The sequence below is a fragment of the Gopherus flavomarginatus genome, chromosome 8, assembly GCF_025201925.1.
Source record: "Gopherus flavomarginatus isolate rGopFla2 chromosome 8, rGopFla2.mat.asm, whole genome shotgun sequence".
Taxonomy (NCBI): Eukaryota; Metazoa; Chordata; order Testudines; family Testudinidae; genus Gopherus; species Gopherus flavomarginatus.
In genome coordinates, this window is record NC_066624.1 from 18,601,488 (window position 1) to 18,619,846 (window position 18,359).

General features: G+C 40.3%; 1 protein-coding gene across 2 annotated transcripts in view; it reads right to left on the reverse strand.

Moving 5' to 3' along the window:
- The window catches only part of AMMECR1 (AMMECR nuclear protein 1), a 114,714-nt gene that overhangs the window by 42,204 nt on the left and 54,151 nt on the right, over positions 1-18,359 (reverse strand). Inside the window, exons 4-5 of one of the 2 annotated variants that reach the window (XR_007775938.1) lie at positions 15,254-15,310; positions 14,117-14,202 (exon numbers count right to left, since the gene is read on the reverse strand). The exons of the other annotated variant lie outside the window; for it this stretch is intronic. The gene's annotated coding sequence lies outside the window, so the exon portion shown is untranslated. The remainder of the gene's footprint in view (positions 1-14,116; positions 14,203-15,253; positions 15,311-18,359) is intronic. 2 annotated transcript variants of the gene reach the window in all.

The window sequence follows — 18,359 nt, forward strand, 5'->3', positions numbered from 1 at the left end:
CTAAACCTTCCTGAATTAGTGCAGTGTAACAGGCAATGTTAACTTCTAGTGTCAGGTGATGGAGACAAAACATCAATCTGGCATTTTTGCTTTTTTAAACAATTTCTCAAAATTTCTTAAATTAGGAGCATGCCAGAATGTTTCCTCCAAATCTCAATCACTTGCATAGAAACCCATGTCCTCCTTCTTCTGGTAGTTTGAATTCAGCTACCTCATCTTAAATGTCATATTCTTGGTTTCTAGTCAAGCAGATTAATGAACTTGACAATATGAAAAAACTATTAATGCAAGCAGCTTTGTATCCTATTTAAAATTTTTGCAACAAATATGATGGAAGTGATAGTCCCCAGCAATTTGGAAAGGATAAATTGTTCATCTTCTATTGGAATTAATAATTTATAGTATTATATTTTATATAATTAATAATTATTCCAAATGGGAGTAACATAACATAGTTCCCTTAAAAATCCATATCCCTCTCTTCAGATTTATCAAGAGGAGACAAGCTCTTTTACATATTGCTCTATTTTTCTAATGCGTTTCAAAATGGCTTGTTGTAACATTTACCTTTGAAAGAGAAAAAATGTATATTAATCTTAAACAACTAGGAGTGAATGACCTATTAGTCCTCAGTTAAATATACCTTAAATGTTCACTTAATGTTAAATATACCACATATCTTTAATGTTCCCTCAAACAGAATTCTTTAAAAAAGCAAAAAGTCCAGTTAGATTTGAAAGACTAAATTAAATTTTAATTAAGAAGATAAAAAATAAGTAATCAAAAATCCAGAAGACAGGAATTCTTTAATATTTAAAAGTCCTTATGGCCTCTTTGCAAGTGATCACAATTTCTTCAAGTTCAGTAACTTTAAATATTGCATCTAATTGTTCATTCATCTTTTTAATCAAGTTATATAAAGTTAGCAAAGTAAATTCTCCATCTTTGGATGGGATGAAAACATCCATGGTGTGAGGATGATGTTGGTGTGAAAGGGATGCTGAAAGCCCAGTGGGCATATCCAAATCCAGGCCTCCATCCCCAAAACTGATCCCCCTCTTAAAAATTTACCATATGGCTTTTGTTGGCTATATTAGGGTTGCCAACTTTCTAATCACACAAAAATGAACAACTTAGCCCCACCCCTTCTCTGAGGTCCTGCCCTTTCCCTGAGGCCCAACTCACTACATTCCCCCTCCCTCGGTGGATCGCTCTCCCCTACCTTCACTCACTTTCACTGGGCTGTGACAGGGGCTCCAGCTGGGGGTGCAGGCTCTGGGGTGGGGCTGGCGATGAGGGGTTTAGGGTGGAGGAGGGGGCTCCAAGTTTGGCAGGGGCTGAGGGCTGGGGCAGAAGGTTGGAGCTCGGAGTTGGAGCTCGCATGGCTCCTGATCAGCCGGGGAGAGGGAGGCTGGCTAAGGCAGGCTCCCTGCCTGTCCTGACACCGCGTTGCAGCGCTAGTAGGCGGGAGTGTGGAGGGGACAGGAGGCTCCGCGCATGCTGCTCTCGCCCATAGGCACCACCTCCCACAGTTCCCATTGGCTGGGAACTGGTCAAAGGAGTGTGCAGCTACCAGAAACTAAGCATGCAAAATGAGTAACTGTACATATAAAAAAAGAGGCTGTGAAATGGGACCACCACCGTTTCTAACTAAATATTTAATCAGCCCCATTGCAATGTTTGTCACTATAGAAATTCTGCTGTAGATCTAGTGGACAAGTAAGTTCCCAACTTTGTAGGCCTGGTTTGACAATCAAGCAAATAAGTATAATCGGGTGTTCTTCACTGACTGAGTTTGACACCAATGGCCCTACACCAAAGGAGAGGAACTGAAAAAAATCAAAATAAAAGAATGTCTGTAGAACACATTTTACAGCAGTCCTCTCTACCAATTTTAAAACAATCTTAGATACAACTGTTACATTGATCTATTTCTATGGGTTTCTCTCTTCCACCTGCAATTTGCAATGCTTGTAGTTTAGTTAATCTATGAAAGCAACAAAAGGTGCCTTGCTAACCACTTACACCACTGATGAATTACTTAGTAAGGATGTGTTGGAATCTAAGCAGCACATCTTTTCTGAATTAAATCTATCACAAACTTAATATTGTGTCTTCAGTAGCATACAAATTACATTGTGAAATCCACTTCTAAAAATTAGTATGTACAGTACTGGCCCTCTAATAAGAGCTATTATGCATTGTAGTACTAACAAATATAATTTTTTCAGTTAAAACAATGATATATGCACTCTAAATTGTACATTAATAATAATTTGCTTGATAATTCAAAAAGCGGAGAAGAATATTGGTTCTTTTATAAATTCACCATCATCCTGCAATTTAAAACATACAGAGAAGGTTATAGGGTTTGTTGGTGTCATTTACAGAGTTTTAGAATTTAGGCTTTCATGTGCAAGGGGAAAGAACATGCGCCAAACACTGATCTTACTGGCTGTGCTCAAAGGGGGCAAAAACAACGAGGAGTCCTTGTGGCACTTTAGAGACTAACAAATTTATTTGGGCATAAGCTTTTGTGGGATATAACCCACTTCATAAGATGCATAGAGTGGAAAATACAATAAGCAGGTATAAATATACAGCACATGAAAAGATGGGAGTTGCCTTACCCAAGTGTGTGTGGGGGGGGGGGGATGGGAGGGGGTCAGTACTAAAGAGGCCAATTCAATTAGGCCGGATGTGGGAGCAAAGTAATACCAACTCATGCTGCCTGAAACATAAGTGAAACCAAAATTTTAATATATGGTGCAATCCTGTTCTCACTAAATTCAGTAGTAGTTTTATCTTGGACTTCAGCAGAAGTAGGTTAATGCCCCAAGGAAGCCTCTCTGTGACTGGCTATATACCCCACAGTAGAACTAAAAAGGTTAACTGGAGATGGAGAGCTCAATCAAAGCACCTGAAGGCCAGACCCAAACAAAGATAAGGCCCAGCTGTGGAAGGAGCTGGGTGGTGAGCATAAACGGAGGAAAACCCAGGTGAGAAAGACCCTGCAAGTCACGATGGGAAGAACTTTATGGGCCTTCTGTAGTTATTAGAGTGCAGAAGACCAGCCTTGAGGTAGCAGATGTACACTAAATCCAGGGAAATGCTTTTGGCAAGAGTTCAAGTGCGCAGACCCCTTAGCTGCTTGCCACAGGGTTCCTGGACTGGAAGCCAGAGAAGAGGCAGGGCCTGGGTTCCTCTACTGGTCCACTTGAAAAGATGTTATACAAACGCTGATACAAGACAGACACTCTGGGAGCTGTTACTCTGCACAAGAGTGAAAGGACAACACTGCAGAGCCAGAGAAGGGATGAAGAGACTGCAGAACAGTGAGCATGGTTTGGGGTGATTATCTGAATTTAGTTTATTGGACTTTATTTACCCTGGAAGGGGTGGGATTAACAGTGACCTGGCTGGAGAGCTGAATCATGAGAAGAGAGACCACTACAATGCTGGAACAGCTGCCAGCAGGGCATGTTACAGGAGCAGAGCCTTGACTACATGCCCAGCCACGAGAGGGTGTGCCAGTGGTGAGTTCACTCTTCTACACACATTTTGGAGTTGGTTACCTATGTTTCTTGAATGTAAAATGTCTTTTTGCCACTAGATGCTACTGTTACAGAAAAGCTTTCTGCAAGGTTACAACCATTGCATATGGCTTCAACTTTCTGAAAGCCCAACAGCCATTAGTAGAGTCCAATGAATTAGTATTAATTAAATGTGATGATACAGAAGTGGGTGGGCCAGGTAAAATTCAGAAAGTACCAATTTGAAATACAAAACAATTGAAAGTTGGTTTATAGCTTGGAGGACTGAGTTAACATTTTTCACAATATTATATTTTTTCAGCTTATAAAGGTTCTGCTAGTGTTAGAATTAAATTGCATCCACACCTGTTTTGGGAGTTTGGGTATTTTCTTCACCACATACCACAAAATAATAATTATGGCTTATTATCTAGGCTCTGCAGAGCAAAAAGTGAAGGCAAGAAAGGGAAGAAGGTAACAAAAACAAAGATGAATAGTTAAATAGTATTTAGTGGATATTCAATTCATGAAATGTCATGGTTATGCTTCAAATTGCATATTTAACAAATGTATTTGATTAAACTAAGTAGATTATATGGTATAATGGCTTCAATTAGAGTTGTAAACCTCCATTTTCAGGCTTTTCTGCATAAGAGACACATTTATATGTCTGCATATGGAATTAATGTGGAGGAAGCTCTCTGACAGCCTTGCTGAATTTGTGAGAGTTAGCTTTTTTTATAATAATCATTCTAGAACCTTTCATGACCATTCACATTACTTTACTTTACACTTAATACATTTCTTCCTTAAGAAAATTTCAACAATTTAGTAGATTAGCAGCTGCTTTCATTTAAGACTAATCGTTTTGATAATTGATGGTTGGGCTTGGCAGAATATTTATCTAATTATAAAAAAAATTCCAGATTTCATTACAAGACCTGAATTCCACACCATACCACAGATGAGACATCAACTTATATTTTGCTAAAGAGAGACAATCTATCACACTGTAGCTATTTACTTCTGCCTTGAGTAATAACAAAAAAGTATATTACTCTGTGATTGATGGGGCAATTTCGTGCAATATCTTTGAGAGATCTTGTTAAGTTTGTGTATCATTGTGGACTAGGGACTGTATGTAATTCCATAGGGGAGGATGTCCACAGCTCCTCCAGAAATTAACAGTGTAGTGCGATTAGGCAAATTCACTCAGGTTGCCACACCTCTGGAGAGGTACTACCACCTGGAGAGGCTTGCATATACTGGTTCCAACTGGATTCTTCAGAGGCCAACAGACACAGAGAAAACTTTTGGATAAATAGCCCGAGTTTAAACAAACTCAGGACTTTCCTTCTGATCCAGCAAACAGACAATAGGACCTTCTGTCCTAGCAAGAGTTGGAAGGGTTTTGGCATACTGAGACTCCGACTGATGGGTGACCTCTGAAACTTATCAGCATTCATATAGTATATTATTTTTAATGTTGCCTCCATAATGCTTTCACCTTAAGAATAAACATACTTGCTTATAAGAAACTGTGGTAACTTTTAACTTCTGGCAATCATACTGCTTTCTCTTCAAAGGATATGAACAAAGTGCGGACAGTTGGCATGCTTAGGCAGTCTGGCTTGGTGGGAATATCACAGTAAGCAAGGAAGTGTGCCGCCTAGGGGGATAAAAACCCACTTGAGGGGGAGAGACGCACGTCTCTGCCAAAGAAAGGTGACTGCTGAGGAGCCTGGAACCTAGAATGAGTGTCCTTGGAGGGGACCATGGAGAGGAAATAAAGGTACAGATGCCCTGAACTGTAGCACTCTTCTTAGGGAAATTTCTCCTTTCCTCTCACTGCTTTTAGAAGTTTGTCCCTCTTCTATGAGTGTCATGGGAACTGCTTCAAATTTAACTACATTCTTCTTGGAAGTTAACATGAAGGAAAAATTGGTTACTCTTCATATTTTATTACTCCTTATTTGTAAAGATTAGGTAACAGTATCTGAAACAAAGATTAGTTACTATTGTCAGTGGAACTGTCTTAATTTATATCAGTTTGTTTACATAAAAATAGCATCTTGATTTGATGTTTCTTAACTAGGTTTCAATATGAAAGAAAACAGCAAAATGAAAATCAGGATTTATGATGAGGGACAACTGTCTTACTCCAGCTTCACTGCAGTAACTGTGGCACATATGGGAAATACTCAATTGCATCTTTTAATGTGTGAGACTTTAGAGCCATAACTCAGGCTATGTCTACACTAGCAACTGAACACCACAACTTTTGTCTTTCAGAGGTGTTAACACCCCTTACCCCACGACAGACACAAATTTTGCAGTGACAAGTGCCAGTGTGAACAGTGCGTTGTTGGCAGGAGAGCACTCCTGCCAACAAAGCAAACACCGCTCGTTGGGGGTGGAGGTTTTTAATCAGCTCCTGCTGACAAACAGCGGTGACACTGCACGACTTTTAGCAGCATGGCTGTAGCAACGCATCCATGTCGCTAAAAGCTGTGTTGTGTAAACACAGCCTTAGATCTAGGCTGCCATTATCTTATCATGATAAGAATACAATGTTAATCTCTTACATGCTAGGGCTGTTCACTGTGTTTGCACTAGACATGTAAATCTGCATGTGGGCATATTGGTTTGAATTTGAGTCCATGGCATCTCAGTTTCTTACAAAGTATATGCAAAAAATGAAACGGGATAAGATCAAACAATCCCTTTGGAATACCACATGTGATACAAACTGAGGACAAGGCACAGTCAGCCCTCAACTCATGGGATTCTATCCCAGTTCACTCCTGCTGAGTCTCATACATGGTCAAGGATACCTTAATGCACTGTGAAAGTTACTGTGTTATGGCTCAAATTGAGCCTCCACTTCATATTTCCTTAAGACCAGTGATAGGGACAATCAATCTTTATCAATTTTGTTTCTATGCATGGAGTCAAGGCCAATGTTTGCCAAAACTCATTACGGATTAAGCTGTGATTAGCTAGTACCTGTGCCAACAGACCTGCATAGTATATTTAAACTAGGGAATCCCACACTTTGTTGCCTCTGTTGGCAAGCACATCTTTGCATTCCTTCATTTCTACTCCTCCAAGCTCCCTATGTTAATGGTTAGCATTAACTTGATCTTTGATCTGACAGTTAGAAGTGGACAGGCGGTAGATCAGGGGTGAGCAAAATTGTATGGAGGTCAGTTAGGGGACGCTGTGCCTCCTCAAACAGTCGAGCATGGCCCAGCCCCAACCCCTATCCAAGCCCCTCTGCTTCTCACCCCTTGACAGCCCTCCTGGGACTGCTGCCCCATCCAACCCCCCCATCCCCTGACAACCCCCAGACTCCCTGCCCCTGACTGCCCTCTACTGCCCCATCCAACCCCTCCTCTCATTCCTGACTGCTCCTCTGGAACCCCTGCCCCATCCAACCACCTTCTCTCTGACCGGCCCCAGAACCCCTGTCCCTGACTGCCCCTCACTGTCCCATCCACACCCCCCCTCCTTCCTGACTGCTCCCCTGGGACCCCTGTTCCCCACCCTCTGACTGCCCCAACCCCTATCCAACCCCCCACCCCCTGATGACTACCCTGAACTCCCCTGGCCACTATCCAACCCCCCTGCCCCCTTACTGCGCTGCCTGGAGCACGGGTGGCTGGCGGTGCTACAGCTGTGCCGCCCAGAGCACCAGGACAGGCAGCTGCGCCACCCAGCTGGAGCCAGCCATGCCACCGGGCAGCACAGAGCACCGGGTCAGGCCATGGCTCTGCAGCTGCGCTGCCTGGCAAGAGCTTGCAGCCCCGCTACCCAGAGCATTGCACCAGTGGTGCAGTGAGCTGAGGCTGCGGGGGAAGGAGAACAGCGGGGGAGGGGCCAGGGGCTGGCTAACCTCCTGGGCCAGGAGCTCAGGGGCCAGGCAGGAGGGTCCCACGGGCCAATGTGGCCCACAGGCTGTAGTTTACCTACCTCTGTGGTAGATAGTGCTAGCTAGATAGCAGGGGCCCCTCGTGTCCCCCATTTCCTCGTCCTGGTTTTCCAACTGTCACAAATCAGTCTGTTTCTGCTCACTGATGCATAACACATTCTCTGAAATTTTGGAATTATGGTGTTCAAAAGTTATATTACACCCAAACAGAAAAATGCAATCAAGTTGAGTTTAAGCCTCACCAGATCGGCCAAATGTGAATTTCCGCTACAATCCTGTCAATTACAGTTCCTCATATCCCAAATAAGTCTGTTAGTAGCAGCTAAAAATATTCATGTGCAAATAAGAGGCAGTTTTAAAAAGCAGCACAGGCAAAAGCTTAGGTTGGACAACATTGTCTTATTGCCTCAAATTTTATAACTTAAGTATTCAAACAGTACATATTTAACCCATCTGAATACCAGTGAACTTGAAAATTCACTTACTCAGAGTAAAGATTACTACAGAACATAAAAGTGTAGGGAGAATATGCATGGCCAGGAGACTGAAATGGAAAGCTTGTGCATACTAATAAAATATTTTATAGAATATGTTCTTCCCATTAAAAAAATTAAAGGCCAGATTCTTCTCCCTTCGAAGTTAATGGGAGTTTTTGCCATTGACTTCAATTGAGCATGACTGAGCCCTAAAATATGAAGTGATTTATGAAGGTCTGGTCAGTTCTTACAGTAACTTATCTTTCAACTACTACACATTGTGACATGTATAATTAAAATTTTCTAGCTCAGAAGGTTATACTTCAGGAAACTCTTAGTTAACTTCTCTCAAATCAATGCACTAAATTTGAGCACTAAAATTTTGATACTTGTTAAGCAGCTATAAATATTCTATTTACAGATGATCCAAGATATTTAAAATATAGATGTAATATCCATTATCTCTCATTCCATAATTCCACCTGCTCTGAAACTCTGTATTTTAAACAAATAGGTTTCAGCCACTTGCTAAAAAGCAGAACTCCAAAGGGTCTCCCTCTGAATGTCAGAAATTCATCCCTACAACAACAGGTTTTGTGAAACTGTGCAACAGTCCTTGGTAACCTACATGTTTTCAAAATGTATTTTCACATATTTGTAAACTTTCATAAGCCCGGTAAGAGTTTATGGATGAGAAAACAAGTCACTGCTTCAGTAATTAGAAAGCAGAACACAGAGGGGTTGCCCTAACTAATGAGGCAGCATGCAGAGCAGAGACCACCACAGACAAAGCACACCTTCTGCTCTTTGCAGTAAAAGATAAGCAGTCTAGGTCAAGGGGAAAAAGCCTCTTTGTGGAGAAGGGAGCTGAACTGCAGAATGCATCCTCAGTGCAGAGGAGAAAGGGAAGTCTACAGAGCTTGAAAACTATGCAGGAACTTCTGGGGACAAATAACTGACAGCACCAATTCTTTAACAGAACATGTTCAAATAAATTGTCTAAGGGCTTGTCTACATCACAAAGTTGCAGTGCTGGTGAGGGGGTTACAGCGCTGCAACTTAGGAGGTGTACACATCTGCAGGGCATCACCAGCGCTTCAACTCCCTGTTTGCAGCGCTGGCCGTACTCCCGTTTTGTCTCGAGTGTAGAGGATCCAGCGCTGGTAATCAAGTGTAGACACTTACCAGCGCTTTTCTTGACCTCCGTGGAATAAGCAGGTATCCCAGCATACCTGAGGAAGCCTCTGGTAATCAAGCTGGTCTCCTTCCCCGGTTTGCTCTCGCGTTCCCCGAACCCCGAGCAAGCAGGTCTCCTTCCCTGCGGTTTGCAGGGTGGTTCGGGGAACGCGAGAGCAAACCGCGGCGAAGCTGGTCTCCTTCCCCGGTTTGCTCTCGCGTTCCCCGAAACCCCCGAGCAAGCAGGTCTCCTTCCCTGCGGTTTGCAGGGGGGTTCGGGGAACTGCGAGAGCAAACCGCGGTGAAGCTGGTCTCCTTCCCCGGTTTGCTCTCGCGTTCCCCGAACCCCCCTTGAAGCCGCCCAACAGCGCTGCAGTGTGGCCACATCTAACACCACTTGCAGCGCTGGTTGCTGTAAGTGTGGCCACTCTGCAGCGCTGGCCCTATACAGCTGTACTAATACAGCTGTAACAACCAGCGCTGCAAAATTGTACATGTAGACATACCCTAAGATAGCAATCACAATCTTCTAGAAGACTGAGAATGTCACATCCTTTCCAAATACTTGTCATATGAAAAGGCTGTCCCCTCCTTCTCCTATGTTTTGTAAAGATGAAATGTATTTTTTTTTCACTAGATTTTTGCACCAGCATCAAATCATCCAGGTTGCTTTGAAAATGTCGGCAATATGCTGTTCTAGAAACAGGAGAATACTTTTTATTGTCTCCTGTAAGAGTTGAAGCTATTTGAAAAAATCTTAACATAGTGAACTTAAAAAAAAATTCAGACCTCTAAATCCTCAGATATGAACTAATTTAAACTACCTGTCTCCTTATTAAGTTGCTAAATTAGAAAATAACCAATCAGTCAGAAAACATTTCTTCTGTTTTTTGGCTGTTAGTTGAACTGAAAATAAGCCAATGATTTGAGGGGAAAAAATCATATCCAAAATTAATTTAGAGTTATCTACAAAATATACTTCACATTTTAAACCATTCACTCTAACAGTGCTGACTGTTGAGAAAGAAAAGGTTTTTTTGTCTTTAAATAACTTGCATCTTTCCATGTACAATGTGTTTCTAATCTAGCTTTTAATTACAGAACACTGCAAACACTACTTAGATATCAATTAGACTAGTATTTGAATTGAGGAATGACTTGTAAATTATTAGTGGCTTGGGATCTATTTCACCCTGCAATATTACAGAAGTACATCAAGTTAAATATTGTACATATTAAAAGTTATGCTCTTTATAGAAGTGCCTTTTTTCTTCTCCTCCCATTAAATCAAACCAGATCCAGAACAAAATCTCTCCACTCAACCGAAAAATGAATAAAATGTAAGAAAAAGCTTTAATATTGTTCATTTGAATTAAGTCTGAGTTCCACCCTGATAAGAAAAGCCTGGTTTTAAATCTAGTTTCAGACACTGAATTACAGGATATGTGAGGCTATGGCTACACTTGAAACTTCAAAGCGCTGCCACGTCAGCGCTTTAAAGTGCGAGTGTGGTTGCAGCGCCAGCGCTGTTTACACTGACGCTTTACAGCGCTGTATCTTGCAGCACTCAGGGGTGTGGGTTTTTTTTCAAACCCCTGAGCGAGAAAGTTGCAGAGCTGTAAAGCACAGTGTAGCCAAGGTCTTAGCAATTACTGTTTTCACAAAGGCCCTTCCCAGAGAAGCTGGTACTACAGTGTATGACAGATGGATAAGATCCCTGGAGCAATTAGTTGTGCTCATGATTGTCAAAGTGCTCTTTAACAACTGTCAGAGTTACAGAAGTTCTTGTGGGAGTTATTTATATCCAGTACCTCTCAACCTGCCAGATTAAGTATGGGACCACAGACTCTTCTGCTATTAGTAAATTGTAGTAAAAATAAAGGACTATACCAGCACTATAGGATAGACTTGAGTTTAAACGATTGGGAAAGCCCAGCCTGGGTTAGTTGAAAAGCAAGTTAAAAAAGTGCATTTTATAATGCTGGAGTGTAGCCATTTTTTCCCTCAATGTAACTCTTTAAAGGCTAGAATGTAAACAACTAGTCACAGTGCACATGGAATTAATAAATATACCTAAAAGACTACACTTGGATCATAAACAGTTAACTTTTAAATACCTTTTCTAAATTTTGAAGTTTAACAGAGTGAAACAAAACATTCACACACAAAACCACCATTCAAAAGTTGAAAACTGCATTGTAAAAGTAGATTCTGATGTGTTTCTGAGAAATTAGAAACAAGATATTACAGGTTTTCTAAATTGTACCAGTGGATGTCATTTATGATTCAAAAGTATCAAAGACATTAAACTGCTGTTTATAAAATAGATCAACAGGATTTTTTAATAGTCAACACTATATGTAAGTGCCACCAAAAGTTTTTTGTCAATGTCAGCAAACACACCCTTTAGGAAGATTGTTTAAGGGTGAAGAAGAAGAGTGCTTTAACAAACTTGATTGACAAGTGACTATTCTGAGTGTAACTGATTCTAAAATGGTTCAATTTAAAATATTTAGAAAAGGTTTGAAAAAGTGTATACATTTCTGCCACAAAAGTAGCCCAATTTTAAAACTTACAAACTTAGGAGTCCATGACTCAAACAACTTCAGAGATCACATTCACATTTCAGCAGGGGCTATCTGAACTGAACTCCCAGTCTATGAAAGGCTCACAATAACTGCTGATGCTTTGTATGGTAAGGAGGGCAGGGACATAAGCCTGTTGAAATTAAGTTTTCGGACTACTCATTCTGAATTATTCACGCTTTAAACACTGATACAGTTCTTAACATTTTGAGGGCTGCTTGAGCTCCCCCACAGCTGGGTATGCCATTTCCCCTTCCAAAAGCTCTTTGGCTACCTCACTGTGCAGCTCTATAAAAGAAGCCAACTTTTTAAGTGGATGTAGCTTTGCCATTCCTAGTCTCAACATGAACAGCTTTTAGAACTGCTTATATCTGTTTAGCACAGTATAAAATCTAGCAAAGTTATGAGCACGTGTATTTTAAATCTCATTCTGACTGGAGCACAGCCAGTTTCACAGGCTACAAAGTCCTACTGAACAGTGAGAACACTGGCCTTTGGATCCTGGTCCATCACACCCAGTTTGTGACATTTCCTCTGCATACAACCTCAAGTGCCAGGGAGAAGCAGAATCTAAATAGAAAAATTTAAGAGGCCCCCATCCCATGGTCACTTCTATACAAAGCAGCAACATTTAATACTATTAACAGCTTGCACGGAATTTTCAGAATCCTTTCTTTATCCTCTTGCACTTGCATTCCTGGTAAGTTATGGAAGAACTTTATAGTTCAAATAAAACACCCCACTAAAGTAAATCAAGCCTTTTAGTTTATTACTGAGTTGGATCTCCCAGCACACGATCACTGCTCCTGAATCTCTACCAGCCCAGTCTGTCTCAAAAATCCAAATATAAATTAAATTGCAACAACCAAGAGACCATCCTCATATTCAGCACATAAGCACTTTTTAGTTGGTGCAATCCATTCTTTTTCCACCTAGCATCTAAGCTGAGGGGAAACCCCCCATCTTGTATATCTAAAGAGACAGGCATTTAATCACTGAGAACAAGCGGAAAAACAGGCATAAATATACCCAGGAGAAGCAGCAAATAACTTCCATGCCACTCTTGGGACACTGGTTCAGTCTGGCTGTGACACTACATACACCAAACCCTCCTGTCTCATTCAAAAACTCCTTTACACTCAGCTGCTTTGACTCCAGTTCCATTTATGCCACTAGATTCATAAGCCAATGTACAGTAATGTCTTGTACTTCCTAGCCTGTGCCCTTAGACTATGATGGGACGGGGAACTTCTCTGGTACAGTTCTATTGTACAACACCAAATACATTCACAGTGTATTATAAATCAACAAGCCATGAAAACTCTGCATTGAAAGCAACTCTCATTCCAAAAGATCTGAGGAAATTAAGTGTAAGTGGTGAGACCCAATTGATTTTTTTTTTTTGTAAGGAAGCAAATGGTATCCTACTTAGCCAATAAAAGCTCTCTGGAGGTGTTCACTGATGTTTCTAATGTCTTCCATCTTGTAAAGCAAGCCCTGCTGCCTCAAATATGCTTACACTCTGGCTTCATTTTCTTTCAATAGTTTAAGTGATGTATTGACCATTCTGTACCATGAGTAGCAATTCTTAGCAAGACATTAATAGGACATGATACATTTTGTTACATCTACTTAACGACAGTAAATACTAATTTAAAATGTTGAACAAAAACTGGCAGCCCCTCTCTCATACAGAGAGCTCACATGCACAAAATAGTTTAACTTCAGAAGATAATTAAGAGTAAGGAACACAAAATAACAAATTTGGAGGAACAAGCAAGAACGAATGCAATATCAGATTATATAAAATACACTGCTTTCAATTTATGAAGAAAACATCAACAGATATTTACATTTAAAAGACTACATGACTATTAACATAACCAACATGAAAGGAAAAAGCTGGTTTACAGTATATACTGTGACCTAAACAAATTTCTATTGAACTCAAAATTAACTTGCCTAGGAAGACTATTTTGGAAACAAACTGTCAGAACTGCTTACGTCACAAATTTAAGAGCCCCATTACATATAAATCGCATTCCTTACTATGCTTGACAAAGTAACCTGTAGTACTCTCCCATTTATTCACTTATATTCAAATATAATCCTTACATTCAAAACTCAGATTTCATTTCATGAACTGGCAGGATCTAGAATACGCAGAGATGATGCACTCTACTTTGTGCAGGAAAAAATCAATCCCATGAAGCTCAAACTGCTCAGGAGTAACAAAAGTTGATTCTGAATGAAACTCATTTCAACTCTGAAGTCAGAGTCACAGCTACCATGGCTATCCTTTGTGTGTTAATCGTTTCATCAGTTATGTTGTGGACTGGCAGATCCCTGAACCTAGCATGGGACTAAGGTGTGGTGAAAGAGAATAAAGATGTATAAAGTCATAGGGGATAATACCTGAAAATGGTTGTGTGGAGTTAGTGTGAAGGTTGGTCCAAGAACTGAAGAGATGTAATGGAAGTTGTACGTTAATCTATATTGACCTTAAATATGAACAAAAACAAAATGCTAAAGTTCAACTGAAGGGGGGGAAAGCAGAACACAAATATACATCTATGAAACTTACTAGATAACTTGAATCCCCTTTTACTGTGATCAATCATTCAAGTGTTTGTAATATGAAAAAAATAGCTCATACACTCATGTTTAGTTTCCTGTCAGCAGAGTGGGAGAAAAGAACTGATTTTTTTTTTTCATGGGGGTGGAGGAGAATATAAGAACTTAATTTTTTTTTTTAATGATCAATTAAACTGGGAGATGTATGCCAACTGACAGTACTGGTGTTCTAAAACTCAAATATATCTACTTCTAAATTAAGTTTTAAGCGGAGAGAATTGTGTAGCACTTCCCCTTCCTTGGATTTTATAGCTAGAATCCCAACTCCCTCCTCTTATTCCTGTCCTACCACAGACAACATTGCAGGGAGGAATATTGAACATGCCTCCCTCTAGACCCAGAAAGATACGTTCTCTACTAATCATCTCCAGCTGAGAGTAGTAAGATACACCTTTCATTCACAGAACAAAGTGCACTGTGTGCACTCCCAGGTCCCTGCTGGTATAAGGCATAAAAACTACAAAGTGGATGTGCAGATTGTAGCCCACCAGGCCAGTCCAGTCCACTTCAGGTTTGTGGGCTTCCAATATCAACTTTTTTTACTGCTTTTCTCTCTCCCTTTCTGTCACAGAATCCACCTTCTTCTGTCTGCCTCTCCTCACTAATTGCCTCCCCAGGAATATACACCAGTTATGGTACAAGTTGGAGGAACAGCAGTGTGAAACTGATGTAATTATCGTTTTATGCCACTGCTCTTGCTAAATCAAGAAGAAATTTTTGTACTCTGCTAGCTTAACCTGCCTTTCAGCTATGGTATGACCCAAGTGAGAAATATACAGTGAATTATAACCTAGTTAACAGGTAACTAAAGGATTACTAGCAAATAAAACCTATTTTATTGAGCACCTCAACTGTAAGTCTTCACTGCCAAAACCTAAGTCTTACTGCTGAACAGAATACATGAAAAAGTTTGTCAACCTGTTCTGAAATGTTGTAGTAACCTGCTTCCAAGTTCAGTGTATTTTCTTGATGAAGCTGCAAAACACAAGGTAATTTTTCATAATCTGGATTGATTTATTTTACACATTCAGGTGGATTACTCAGTTCATACAATCAGTCTGAAGGACTGTTTTTCCATGGTATAGTTCTTAAATCCTACAATATTAAATATTGCAATGCCTTTGAAAAAGGTTAGATTTATTTTTACCCAGTTAGCCTTTTGCTAAACTCATGTCAATCACTACATTCAAACTTCTACTCAGACTCAAAGGCCAGAAGGGACCATTGTGATCATCTAGTACAGTGGTTCTCAACCTGCGGCCCATGAGCTGCTTGCAGCTCAGAGTTGTGGCCCATGTGACATTTTCAGGGCCATGCTGCTAGGATTGGATGCAGCTCACAAAGCATTGCGGGATGCATATGCAGCCCACAATGGTAAATAGGTTGAGAACAGCAGATCTAGTCTGACCTCCTGCACGTTGCAGGCCAGAGAACCTCGCCCACCCACTCCTTTCATGAAATCCTGCAATAATCCACTTCCTTCCCTGTCTCACAGTTTTATGTATCTGTAAAGTAAATCTTGTAGAATTCAATTTTATTAGAAATACATTTACTAACTTTTTTTAAACTATGGGTATTCTCATCCCTTTCTCACGACTTGGGCAGATGCATCCAATTAATTGAGTCATTCAACATCAGAAATTTCCTGTTCAGAGCATGCTGGCAATACCACTAATAACCTCCATTGCTCAAAATGCAGAACTCATTTTCTATCACATTACTACCTTTTCTGGTCTAAGACTGTAAAAGGCAGTTGCCAGACTTGTGGGCTTGGCTTCCAAAAAGGGTAGGGTGGGAGAGAGAGCTACTCATTTTGGATTGACAGATCCACTATCCTTTCTTTATTTAAAAAATTAAAATTACTGTGTACTGTGAAGAGTGGAGGGAATTAGAGATCACCTGCAGAACTAATGAAGTCTGATAACCTGATGTGCCAAATGTTAGTGACCTCTTTATCTCATCCCAATATGAAGGAAGTCTAGTATACCTTGATTAACACAAGGGTGTTCTAACTCACTCCTTGAAACCACAGGCAACTGACATACTAGAAAAGTTAGCCGCTTAGTATGGTGAGTACTTTGGAATTCCTAATTCCAGGTTTTGAAAATGAAAGTCTAGCTTTAAGAGGATTTCAATTATTCGATGACAGTGCTTCCTTAGTCTTTAGTCCACAAGGTCTGTGGATGCTGAAGGGCTCTGAAAAAATCCATCTCAATCAACAGTCTGGAAGTTACTAAAAGGCTTAGAATGAATCAAGAAGGCATCTTTTGCAAGAGCTTCCTTTTTTCTAAAACAGCTGAATAAGATGTCTTGAAGGCAACATGTGATCAAGATCAGGAGAAGCTTAGCCTGCAACTTCGTTCTTTGACAATTATGATCAAGCTCTATTCTCAGGTGCCCATGGCCCGTTCATGAGCAGCCTGCCCTCTGGATTAGTTTGCCTCCAAAGAATTTTCAGTCATTTTTCTTTGCTTTTGGGAACTATTTTTACCTTCCTCAAGAATGTCATAACTTACATACCGTTTAACTAATTAGAACATCCTAGTTTCGGGTCCCTCCTAGTGGGGCTTGTGAAGCCTCAAGTCATGAAAGTTGATGGCCATTTGAGGGTCTCTTCTGCTCTGGTTCTCCAAGTTTCTTTCTGGAAAGTTCCCTTGTTTAAAGGCCGAGAGCTCCTTCCCTGATTTCACTTTCCTTCACTTTTTGGAGATAAAGGAAACTTGTCTGGGAAATGCAGATAATACACTCAGTCTTTTTCTTCTTTCTAAACGTCTGCTATACAGAAAGTCGCCGCCACCACTACCACAATCTCATGCTAGCCAATGCAAATCAATAGTCTCTCTGCATATATGTGCCATCAAATTCCAGAAACCTTGTAACTTACTCAGAATCCCAGTGCTCACACCTAGAATGTTTCTATCATACTGAAAGCTATTAAAAAAACAAGTTTGAGAGATTTCCTGTAAAAATAATGGGAGATTCCAGTAGAACCAGTAAAGATTTTCAAACAAGTAGTGAAAATTAAGTACGCTCACTGTATTACAAAGAGCCCTATTTCACAAATTAGGTTGGCTTTTAGTTCTTGAGGTATAAGGTTTCCCTTTATGTGGAAAAATACTAAGCTGTAATCACATTCTCCTGTGCTCAAGGTTGATAGCATCTTCCTATTAAAACCTCTTTCTGGACAGCTTAGCGTAATTTTCCATATTAGTTGTCCATTTTAAATAGTGTATTTAAGCTATTTTGATTCCCCTATGTTAGGTGCCACTTTTAATATTTTTGTTACCATTACATCCCAAATTCAGAAGTTAGAAAGGGTAAGTGTCTTCCAAGCATCTTCTAAATCACACAAGAGTATCGTGCCATGCAACTCCTGGACAATGAAAGACTATGACTGACACTGCATTTAACTTGCATGTTTTAAACGCTCTTCCATGGATTCCCTCAAGATTAGGTAATCTGTCCTCTTCACATCAATTTCCACAGGTTTACCAATTCTATAGTATTTACGGTATTCCAAGTGCCTCCTTGTATTTTCTTTCTTTGTTTTACTGTTTGCCATTAGACTTCACTTCTGTGTTCTGACTTCTTTCTCCTAGCCTCTGATGGAGGTTTTCTGCACAAAACTGCAATATCTGACCCAAAACAGCAGAATATACTTTTAGACTTTAAGCTCTTTGGAAGTGTTTTACTGTCTGTACAGTTCCTAGTATGATGGGTCCTTAACTTCCTTTAGAACTCTAGGCACAACGTTATACAAATACTACTACTAATAATGTATAATATATTTTACAAGTCCTGTTTTACTGATCATTTTTTATTGCAGAGTCTTAAAGCATAGCCAGAGATGTTCCAGGTATTATAACTGACACAAGGAAGACAACTAGGTTTTCTCCAAGTTTAAGGCACCCAAGCAAATGAATAGTTGAGTTACTTCCTGCATTTGCCTGCTAAGCCTGAAGTAGTCTCAGGATTTTATTAGCTTAATCATTCACAAAGAGAGAGAGAGAGAGAGAGACACATG